Source organism: Tympanuchus pallidicinctus, unplaced genomic scaffold, assembly GCF_026119805.1.
Source record: "Tympanuchus pallidicinctus isolate F22 unplaced genomic scaffold, pur_lepc_1.0 scaffold10, whole genome shotgun sequence".
NCBI lineage: Eukaryota > Metazoa > Chordata > Aves > Galliformes > Phasianidae > Tympanuchus > Tympanuchus pallidicinctus.
In genome coordinates this window covers 8,254,222-8,266,635 of record NW_026294619.1, presented here as the reverse complement: position 1 = coordinate 8,266,635, position 12,414 = coordinate 8,254,222, and the positions used below count along the sequence as shown (strand labels likewise).

The 12,414-nt window shown below is 40.3% G+C and overlaps 1 long non-coding RNA gene across 1 annotated transcript in view; it reads right to left on the bottom strand.

The window, feature by feature from the left end:
- The window catches only part of LOC128091455 (uncharacterized), a 244,858-nt gene that overhangs the window by 181,802 nt on the left and 50,642 nt on the right, over positions 1–12,414 (bottom strand). Inside the window, exon 2 of the long non-coding RNA XR_008211416.1 lies at positions 601–706. This is a non-coding gene — a long non-coding RNA (uncharacterized LOC128091455). The remainder of the gene's footprint in view (positions 1–600; positions 707–12,414) is intronic.

The following is a 12,414-nucleotide window of genomic DNA, read 5'->3' as shown; positions in this document are numbered from 1 at the left end:
GGAGAGCACAGAAATTGTAGAATTTCTTGAAATGTGCTTTACACCGAGTGAAATTAAACATCAGAAAATTCTATGCTATCATACACTGCTAAGCAACATCTTAGTAATACATTATTGTTCTGGTAAACCTGAATTTCAGAACTGATTTAAATCATTCCTTAGAATAGAAGGCATTGGTACAAGTATAAAGATGCAATTATTAAAAAGTTAGAAATGTAGAGTTTTATGTACATAATGCTTCTCCTTAAAGGAGAGATGTTTTCCATAGTACCTTTCCTCTGCAGCTCCACAGCACCAAAATGTACATTTTTTTTCCAAATCAAACCCTCCCTAATTCAGGTTTTACAGAAAAGTTTGCAAATGAAAACACAAAGCTAAAAACTGTAAAGTCATTTCCCAAGGCTCTTAATCATAGATAGCAGCATGGCAGTCATTCCTCTTCAACTATTTCTGATCAAACAAATAGACCATCCTGTCTGAATGCATGAAGCTTTTAATAAAAGACCCTTCAAAGCATTTAGAAACTAGCTGAAGAGAATTTGTTTAGAGGGACCCCTAAAAGGATGAATTCTAGAAGCAGTAGTGTCAGCTTTCCCTTACCTGTTTCACTCAGGCCAAGGAAGGAGCACATCATCTTCCTTCAGTGATTCAAAAAACATTGCCAGCAGGGCACAAAACCAGATGGATTTACTCACTGACCTAGAGACTGAAAAAAGAAAAAGAAAGTGAAGGTATGCTTTCAAATCCACAGCTTGGTGTATGTACCTGCTGTATATCAGGTCATTTCCACTCAGGTGGCACATCAGAGTTCATTCTAGCTACCCTGACAAAATATATGGGCAGCTACAGGAAATGTTGTTTGCTGTCAGGGCAAATTACTGTGCAGATCACCTCAATAGTTCCACCAGGATTTCCTAGAAAGCAATGGTATTACTGGAGGTGCCTCGGTTTCTGTCATTTGGTTTCCAAATACAGAATTTACATTGAAGAGCATTGAGCTATATAAAATGATATTCGGTTACATGGCAAAAGATATATGCCAGTTCATTTTCCTTTGACATTCCTTGCCTCATCAGCAGACAAAGGCTCCTTCTTCTTTGATCCCAGCCTTATATATTTGTCCTTAAGCTAATATATTGATCCTCATTGCTAAGCCAACCTATATCAATTCTTTAAATCCTGCTAGCCCTCGTTGCACCCATCTGTCCTCTTCTCTCACCCAAGAACAGGCTTCAAGGTGCACTTGGACCATTCCATGGGCAGCCTTTATCCTATGATCTGCCAAGTAATTGGTCCAATATAGAGATACAGAGATCTGGCACTGTTTTGCTGCATGGTAGCTGAATTTCACTTGGCCATCCCTTTGCTTATAGTCTGCTTAAGGATGACTTTAAGAAAATGTTTCCAGTTTGCACACTCAGAGGTTAAAATAGCTATGCTTTTAATTACTATGGAAAATTAACTTTCTGTTGGAAAACTGTGCTCTTTACTAAGGTCAAAACTCATTTGGACAGCAAAAACATTCAAAAGAAAAAAGATATAAGCATTCTAGAGATAACAGTAATAGCAAGGCAGAAGTTGCTCTTTTCTCTTTGTTGCAAATGTATTATTTCAGAAGACATTATCACTTGATAATAATGCTACCTCCATTGTATATAATGATAAATGGTAATTGCTTTTGTACTTCAGCATTTTTCACAGAACAATTTGGGTTCCAATGAATATATTAGTGACTCATTGCTGTAAACACTCTCCTTACATCTAGGCCTACAATGCAGAACTAGACAAAAAAGTCAGAGATAAGTATTTTATTCCTTGTTTCGATTTTTCTTTGAAATGAAAGAAGAAATTATTCAAGCACTCTCACTTTAATCCAGGCATGAGCAGTCTTCTGAGCCTTCGTAGCACATCTATAATTTCAGTTCCTCTTTAGATTTGTTTAGTGTTAGGCCTGTGATCAAAGAATACCATTTCTTTTGCATTCCCAAGCCTTCCCAATAATGTAGAATGCCAGAGTTTGTGGGATGAAGTAAAAAAGAAAGACCTCTGTTTTCCACAGGAACAACTTTATTCACAAAGCCTAAGTCATCCCACTACCCTCAGATGTCCCTTATGTAATAATCCACATAAAAGAATCCTATTTTTAAACACCTTCCCCCAGTTGGCTTATGCCTTTAACAATTGCTCTCCTTTGTTACCTCCGTTCTCTTGTAATTTTAAATACATTCTTCACACTGCTGAAGTCTCAGTGCAAGGACATTGAAGTACAACAATGCGTTGCCCAGGGTGCTGCTGGAGTCTACCACATCAGAGGTCTTTAACCAGGTTAGAGAATATCTGCCAGAAATGGTTTATGTACTGCTCATCCTGCCTTAAGGTAGAAGGACAGACTAAAAATTTTTCTATGATATGGCTGTCAACAGCATCTTTGTTCTTGCACTGACTAAAGATTTATGAAAACAGTAATCTGCTGTTTCTTTGGATTAAAGAATAGAGGTTGTGGACTCTGATACTGTCACAGTTCCTGTTACTGGGCTTCAGGTAACACTAACCTCTTTGATGTATTAGTGCAGCATTGTTCAGCCTGAGGAGCTGAATTTGATCACCACATCAGGCTGAACTGCTCTTCTGTACAAAGGACGTTGAGTGAATGAATGAGTGAATGAGCATCTTAACCTATCTAAGGTTCTGCTAAAGGACTAAAATAGTATTATAATGGTTTCTGGACCTTCCACTGATTATGTGATTTCTGTCTGTGCTGGGAGTCCATCAAGCCATATGCTTTCTTCAATAAAAGGCTTATGATTGCTTATAGCATATGTGATCATCATCATCTGAAAGATAAGAATTTCATATGAAGCATGCTTGAGAATAACTTCTGTAATAGCTTCTTGATGTTACATGATACCATATAATTCACTTCAATTACTACAAATTAAATAATAGTTTTTCCATAGCAATCCTGTTGTTTTTCCATATCGTAACCTGTTGCTGCTATTACAGAATACTGGCCAAGTGACCAGTGAGAAACAAAAGTGGTGTTAAATTCAACAGTAAGAAGCTGATATTTCATCTTCAATTTCCTTCTCAATTCAAATCAAAATGGCAACAGAGAGATGAGATTCAAAGAAGCTGTTAAGTTGTTGTATATGCAGTTATGAATGTAGTCATGCATTCATGTGACAAAAAACCAAAAACCACCTAGGAAAGATAGGTACAATGTTACTTATGTCATACATGCTATGCCATGTATTTCTGCTGGTTCTTTGTTAAAAAAAAAAAAACCAACAAAAAAACAAACAAAAAAAAACACAAACAGAAACAACAAAACCATGCCACAATTTGATACAAAGCAAGTAAAAATACCTTGTTTTACATAGAAAATTCCTTACACACACACACTTTTAGAGATTTCCAGTTTCTTTTTTTCCTTCTCTAACAGCTATGAAAAAGGTTTTCCACAACCCTGTAAAAATCTTCGCTATAACTCTTTCTGCAGATACAATAATATCCCTCACAGACCGGACAAACAGGACCAAATGATATTTTCAGAGTGTCTAAGGTTTTTCAGAGGCTGAGACCTTGAACAACTCAAAGTTCCATGAGTCTGGTATTAATGACCTTTGCATTTGTTTATTATCTGTAGACAATACTAATTTGCTGAAAGAGAGACTGTCAGAATTATGTGCACATTATTCTCAGTGAGGATGTCTGTGCCTGTGTCTGGTCCTTCAGTGGAAGAGCTCACTTGGTTATCTCAACCACTTCTTGCAGAATAAATCTGTATCTGTCTCTCTATGGGATCTTGGCTAGCCTTGCACTGAATGGGGCCTCTGAAGTTGATAGAAGGAACAAAGAATGAGATGCATCAAGATAGTTAATAAAGAAAACCACTTTTTCTCTGACCCAATTATGTTTAAGCCAGAAAGAACTACAGATATTGAATCTACAGCTTGATGGTTAGAACATTTGAGAGACTGTAATTCAGGACAAGTTAGAGAAATCTATGTCTGTTTGTACTACACGTGCTTAACAGCTATTCAGTTTGTTAGTCTGGATTAATTCTCTTTTCCTAATCCTCATATTTCACATATCTCTCCTCTCTTGTCATTACTCTTCATGTTAATAGTTTCAGACAGTCTCCCTTTGGCTCTGCCTCAGGAGACAAAGAACAAGATATTGATAATTTTTCTATTAAAGACAATTTTAGTTTTCACAAACTCAAGGCTATTTCTGAATGAAATTTAGGCTCATGCTCATGAATATTCACCAATACTTACAGATATCTATTTAGTTTTAGGAATGCCTTTTAAATATCTGCTTTAAATTTGCTTTGTCAGATCCAAAGGAGATAATCTGCACAGAATCCAGTGTATCATCTTTGAAGGGCTGAAGGGCAGCTGCGGTTTACCCACTGGCAGCTAATTGGGATCACTGCTTTTAGAATTCATCTGCATCCTTCTGCCAATATAATTCTTTGTGTCATCCCCATAAAGCCATCAGAATGTCAGGAGAGATTAATTTGCTTCCCCAAGATTAAAGCAGTGAACGCATCAATTTAATCGAGAGCTTTGTGACATAGTCTCTTAATCATCATCACAGCAGAAGGGTTATATTCCAATAAGAATTTTATAATTGTTAAGCAAAAGGTGGAAAAAAAATTGACTGTTTTCCAGTTTGGCAGGTTTGTAAATAGCTGCTGATAAGAGCAAACAAAGTGTTCTTATTGCTTTTATCAGTTCTCCACTTCAACACATCAGCCCTGTTTTGTCAACAGGAATAATTCAGCTGAGCTACAGAAATGTGACTCTGAATGCATACATCTCCACCAGGAAACCCTCTCCCAGTGCTTTATGACAGCAACCATATTGCTCTGGTGTTCTGTTGAGTAAACAGATATAGTATAAGAGCACTGAACTTTGAATCAAATAGGTATCTACTGTTGTCTACCCTGGAACTGGTGACATCTTGCATTAGCATGGCAGGCTGGGAAATGCCAGCTGCCAGGTAGCTGCAGGAATTCCACTGACCCTGTTCCATACTGCTGCTAGCAGAAAGGACAGACAGCCTCCCTTCTGTCATGAAGATCAGAGAACGCTATGTCATAACGTAGTAGAGGAATTAATCTCAGAAAGTTTGAAAGTTTAGATAAACCTCTCATTTTCCCACCATACACTGCAGGGATTACTCTTCTTTTCTCCCATCCATATTGTTTCTGCTCATAGAAGCCCTTCCCTTTCAGAACTTTATCCAATTCACTTCACTCTTCTCACTGACCCACCTACGTCGGCTGAGAAACACTCTCTGTGCAAAACAGCATGCCCATCTCTGATTGTCCCTCCTTCTTTCACAGAGTAGTCAGTTTGAGTGGACTCTGAACAGGAAAAAACACAAGCACACCATCCTTGGCTTGTTTTCCAGATAGTTCACCCATGTCAAATTAATATGGACAATATTTCTATACCTGGGGATCCTGCATTGTTTGGCCTTCAAGTATTTTTTTTCCCTTTGTATGGCTTTCCTGATGTATCAGAGATGGAGCTGCTAGAACCAGGAGCCAATCTAGAGTTCATGGAAGTTACAGATCAGTAGTGCTAGCATGAGACTCCTTGGCACTGTACAGAAGCCATGCTCTGCTTTGTTGCTGCATCTCAATTATGGGACACACCTGCTGTCCTAGTCCAGCTTCTCCCTCAAGGGGAGCCTGCTAATGTGCTAATTTATATGGTGCAAAACAGGGGATTTAGGAGGGAGGCCTTAGAGACTCATTTTCACTTGGTGTCTTATTAGGGATTTGAGCCCAATTCACTGGGGATGAAAAGCCAATGACTATAACTCATTCACATCATTTAGTTCCCAATAGGTAGCCACTTAGTGAACAACAGACTTGCAACGACTTTGTGCAGGTCATTTCCTTTAACAGCTGTTCCTTTGTGAAGTTGCTATCCTACAACAGTTTTGTGGGTTCCCTTTGTGAACAGACCTTCCAGTCAGGAGCAATTCATTCCTTTGTCATTAATAAATAAATAAATAAATAAATAAATCAGATTAATTTCAAGTAAATAGTAAAAACACAACAACAACATATTTTCCATTTCTACAGTATTTCAATGAATTTCACACTCTTATACTTTAAACATAGATTGGCAGCACAGAACAGAGCTTTTACCGTTTTTTAATGACCAGAGAGACAAAGAAAAGCTTGGCCACAGTTATGGGAATTCCTAAGCCTCTCCATGATCACAGAATCCCAGAACAGCTGAAGCTGGGAGGTACCACAAGAGCTCACCTGCTCCATTTCCCCTTCTCAAAGTAGTGCCAGCTACAGCAGGTTGTCTGGGACCATGTCCAATTGATTTTTGAACATCTCCAAGGATGAAGGCTCCAAAACCTCCCTGGGCCATCACAGCTGTGGAAAACCACCCTTTCACAGAACTTTTTTTGTCCTTATTTTTAAATAGAATTTCTTTTATTTCATTTTGTTACTGTTTCTTCTTGTCATTTTACTGAGCATCCCTGAAAAAACATCTGGCTTCATCTTCTTTATACCCTCCCAAGAGACATTTACACACAGTGACAAGATCCTCCCAAGGTTAAATAAGTCCAGCTTCTGCAGCTTCTGCTCATGTGACTCTGTCACCAGTCCTGCTATCATCTTAGTGCACCATCACTAGATTTGCTCCGGCATGTACACCTTTGTCTTGTACTGGGGCATCCAGAAGTGGGCACCATTACAGATGTGGTCTCACCAGCACTGGGTTCAGTAAGAGGTCCACCTCCCTTCATCTGCTGATGGGGCGCTTCCTACTGTAACCTTCAGTGCTGTATATATCTGCCTTCTTTGCTTCAAGGACATATTGCTGGCTTACCTTCATCTTGGTGTCCACTAGGACATCCATATCCTTTCCTGCAGAGCTGCTTTTCTGTAAGCTGGCTCCCAGCATATCCTGGTGCATGGGATAAATCCTCCTGGAATAAAGGGGTTTGTACATCTGCTTGTTGAACTGTGTTAGGCTCCTCTCTTGTCCAAGTCCCTAAGAATGCGAGCAGAGTTATCTATCAACCACTCCTCCCACTTTTGCATCATCTGCATACTTGTGGAGGGTACTCTCTGTCCATCTTCCATGCTAATGAAGACATTAAACAGTATTGGCCCCAGTGCTGACACCTGGGACATATCACTACTGACTGGTCTCCAGCCAGGCTTTGTACCACCAGTCACACCACTTGGAGCCCTAAAAGTCAACACTTTCAGGCTACCTCACTGCTTACTTATCAAATCTGTACTTCATCACTTTGTCTACAAAGACAAAAGAAGTGGAGATGATCAACATATTTCTCACTGAGGAAGTCAATACATCATAGAAGACTGGGAAATCAATTTGGCCAGATGACATTTCCTCTTCATAAATCCATGCTGATCACTCCCAGACAGCTTCTTATTTTTCATACTTAGAAATCATTTCCAGAATTATTTGCTCCATCACATTTCTGTCCCCAGTCCCACTCACAAATGGTTTCTGTAGTTTTCCTTTTGATGCTAACATACTGGTAGCAGCCTTTCTTGTTGTCCTTCATGCCCATTACCAGACTCAACTCCAGGTGGACTTTGACATCCCTTACTTCATCCTTGCGTTTTTGGACAGTGTCTCTGTATTGCTCCCAAAGTCATCTGACCCACTTTCACTTTCTTTTATACTTAAAATATTCTGAAATACTGCATATCTTCATATCTTAAAGAATCGTAATAAGAATTAAAGGTATTCAGAAAACTTTTCAGGGTAGTAGTGTTAGCTGCTTGGGATGGGATTTACTGTATCCAGTTTTAATGACCAGAAAAACATGTATCCAATCTAAGTGAATTATCCCTTGAAATTAATTCTAAAGTGATGAACTTCCTCCTGGAGTTGACTGCCTCTCCCAGCTGAGTACAGAAACTCTGAACAGATAAACACAGTTTAGAATATATGTCTAATTTTCAGCTGACTAAAACAAATTTCATGCTTCAAACCACACAGCCCCACTCTGAGCATTCAATAAAGAAAGCAAAATGGATACATAAAGATTTGTGTTTGTGTGTGCATTCACTAACATGCACACACATTCAGATGCTGGGAAGCTCACCTCCAGAGGTAGAAGCCTCTTACTTCTAAGAACTTTGACAGTGTAAGCTCCAAATAGCAAAGTGCACTGCATCAGAAATGCAGACATACACAGAGTTATTTTGTCTTCATTTTAAAATGAATTACAATAAGTTGGGACAAATTTTAAAATTCTTGCAATATTAAAAAATGTTATTTAACATCTATAGCTTCCTTTTTGTTTGCCTGTCATTAGTAAATCATATTTCTATGTTAAAAAAAAGGAGTATACAGATATACAGCTACACAGGTACAAAATGATGTTGCAAGTAAGGCTATTTTTACTCAGGCAACAGATGTGACAGTCTACAGTGAAAGCACTACTGATATATGTAGAACTTGCTGACACCTTCATACCTCCAAGAATCTGACTCAAAGTGACTTCAGAGATCACATGGAGTCAGCTGCTGAGCTCGGGCTACGATGACAGGGACTCAGTGTAAACTCCTCTGCTTCACCTCTTGTACAAACAGATGCACTGGTTGCTTTTATCAGCAGGCCAAGGAGCAAGAACTGCTCCTTATGGGGCTCCAGAAGCAGCATTTAAATCCGTCAGGATTTAGCTAATTAATAGACAGTGGGAGGCTGGTAGAAAGCCCCATTCCAGAGCACTGCGTGGGACACATGAAGAGATGCACGTCATTTTGAGTTCAGCCTTCAACTGGTGAAAATTCAGGTAAATGCTGCCCAAGGAATAAGGTATTCTTTATTGTTACAAAAACATGGTCACACTTCTTTCATTCATTTCAAATGTTTGAATAACAAGTATCAGTTACAAAAAAAAACCTATCAGCAATGATTAGAATCATAGAATCACAAGGTTGGAAATGACCTACAAGATCATCCAGTCCAACCGTCTCCTCATCACCATTGCCACCACAAGCACTAAACCACATCATGCAGCACGTCATCCAGATGCCTCTTGAACACTGCCAGGGACGGCGACTCCACCACCTCCCTGGGCAGCCATTCCAGTGCCTGACCACTCTCTGAGAGAAAAAGGTCTTCCTTATGTCTAAGCTGTACTGAAGCCATAGTGATCAAAACATTTAGGTTATTCAGAACTCCTGGATGTGAGGAGTCAGATGCTTTTAAAATCCCAGAGTTTAGCATGAATATAAGTGATATACACAGAAAATAAGATATTTACATTAACTTCTGATTTTTGTTCTCTAAGGACCATTATCTGCTGTGTATTTGGGCAGCACAAGCTGATGCCCACAATTTAAAGCAACTCAAGTGTCTTTGCTAATAATCTCAAATTATCCAATCTGTTTCCCCTTGGTTTGAACCCCAGGGGTAAGAACAGCGTTAAGCACCTGCTGTTAAAAGCTAGCACAAAATGTTGAAGCTTGAGATTGTCTGCTCCAGATCTTTCAGACGTGCAAGACTGACAAAGATCTTAATGGAGCAGTGACTTTGTATTTGCCACATTCTGCTGTCTGGAGAGGCAGATAATGCAGAAGTACAGCCTGGGCATCAGGGAGGGGCACAGCCTATTTCAGAGGAGATTTAATATCCGAAAGCTGTAGCTTATCATTCCCCACGGGCTGTTGTGCTCAGCTGCTGCCATTCACAAAGTCTGTGAAAACACGACGCTGCCGTGATGGCAGCCCATCACTGTTACACTTGTGTTCAGCAGCACAGCCTCATATCTGCTGCTGTGTTCGCTGTGTTCCGTGTTCCTAAACCAAGTTTGGGGTGCAGCCAGGTGCTTGAGCAGTCCCAGGGGCTGGGCTAAACGCAGGCTGCCAGCTGCCCTGGGCAGAGCTATGAGCTTAGATCTGCAGACCTGGCCTAACCAAGAGCTCTAGCAAGAGTCACGGTGGGCAGCAGAAAATAGCAACATATACTGGGACCAAAATTAGGCTTTGAAATAATGTGGATTGTTCTCATACCTGTCTCTATCATGAGAGGAAAGAGTGAGCCTTGACGGACACTGCAGTATGGGAGCCTTACTAAGGGCCCACGAGAAGCCTTTCTTCCTCCACTGACACTAGAAAGAACTATGAGAGACTGGACTGTAAACGTGGCACCTTGGCTTGGTAAGCCGCACTATGATAGCACTTACTTGAAGACCTTGAGCAGATTTGAGAACAACCTCACTCAAGATCCAGAAAGTGTTCAGAAGCTTGTTAGGAAAGTTCTATCTTCTTGTATTCAAGTAAGGTTAAATTTTAGGTACAGAGTGAAAAAGAACACAAGACTGAGATACTGAGAGCGAGCTTTCATAATCATGTTTTCACATGGGAGTGTAGAGTGATGCCTCACTCACAGCGGAGCCCTTCAGCACCCTGCATTCCTGCATACTGTGCATCTCCAGTTCGTTTCCTAGTCCACATGCCTACAGTGTGGGATCCAGCCTGGAAGGCTGCTGCTGCCAGGGAACATTTTGGACAACAGTAGGACTCAACATAGAGTTTGGGATCTATGCTCGTCACTTGGGCCCTCACAATTAAAGACTGCAAAGCTGAGCTCCTCCCCTTTCCTTCTTTGAAATCTCTTTGGATTCTAGCCCTTAAGATCATCGCTTTCTGGAAACTTAGCTGTGTGAAACGTCATCTAGCATGCAAAACTTGATTAACTGATTACTGGTTTTCAAATTTCAAGCCATCTAGACACTAGGATGTAAGTCCAATACATGCTATTAATTAAAAGACATTAATTCTAAAATTAGGGAATGTCTTGAATGATCCTAGGGCATTTACCCATCACTATATGTCTGTGCTGACAGGGAGGCAGCTTAATAGGTCAGACAGATGACGTGCAGTGATGTATGTTCCATGGAGCAAACCAGTCAGAAAATAAGCAGACACAAGCTGTTATGCAAAAAAGGGAAGGAATAAGAGGGAAGGCAGCTAAAAGAAGTAAGATAAAACTGCATGCTATTTTACAGTGCTCTGCCCACTGCTTTTTATTTCTCCCTGCATTTGCATTTCACACTGTGCAAATTGCAGCTCCTTACACATTTCTAATGAATTGCTCCTGGGATCCAAACTCAAAACAACACCCAATAGATAGAGTTGCTGAAGTTCACCTCCACAGTCCTGGCTCTCATTTAATACTAGCATAACCCATAGTATAACTTCAATCTGCTCTAAATTAAGCTGGCTGGAGGAGTTTGGGAAAAAAACAATTCCCTGCAGTAGACAAAACTGAAATAATGCTGCTGGCCAAGCCACCCACGTACCCTTTTTCCAAAGAAATGCTTTCACTGATGTCTTTTCTGAAGAGACCAAGCAGCTATTTATTTAAATTTCCTAACTATGTTTCCCTTGCGTGCTGCACAGAATCCTCTATTGTACCCAGGCACCTTTTGCAGCAGGACACCATTCTTCCCATGCAATGACAGTGGTTTTCATTTCCTTATGTGTGATTGCAAAGCTCCGTGGCAAATGTCCACTTGGATTGCCATAAGCAGTCAGAAAAGAATTTAAAGTCAGCAGCTCCAACAGCAGCACAGAGATGCTGGCAGTGAGCTCACACTGCTGCAGGCCAGCAGTTGTGCTGGAGCACAGGTGACACTGTTTTGCTGAGTGTGCAATCAGGGGTCATTGCCTTGCAAGCAGCAGCAGCTGCATGTCCTGCTGTCCTCATGCATACGCCTGCATCTGAAGAATGAGAAATCTTTTCTTTCTTGAGGTTTTTATTTCAATAAATCTTCCTTAAGAAAGTCTTAAAGAGGAAGGGTCACATTCTCAGTCTTTGCCTGACATTTTTTAACTTCTGAAAACAAAAGGAGACTGGTACATCTGTTCCTTATGCCTGGATAGCTGTCTCTTTTCCTTATGCTTCTGCAGTTTCCCTTAGATTGGCAGCTCTTTCATCCTTGCATTACATGACACAGTAGCAATCATTTTTCTCTCTTAGATATCTCTTCCTATAGAGGTTAATTAAAAAGAATGAAGGGCCTGATTCTCTACTGCCTTCAGCTTTGCACAGACATTTGCAGACCCGGATCTACTCACAGCTCGCCCAGGACTCACAACTCATCAGCCACCATCTCAGCATGGCCTGCTAGGCAGTGCCAATAGGGAACAGGATGGAGAAGACAATTACTGAAGCAGTGCTTGAATATTTCAAGATGGCAGCAGTAACCTGAGTGATGCCACAGGGCTGGCAGGAGGCCTAGTCACTGAAATTTCAGCTGTTGAGATTCATAACTGTTGTAAATTCATTTCACTGAGGAAGAGGCTGTTGCTTTAAACTGTTTCTCCACAACAGTGAAATCATCTCTCATATTTAACTCAATTTAACTCTGCTGTTAAACTGA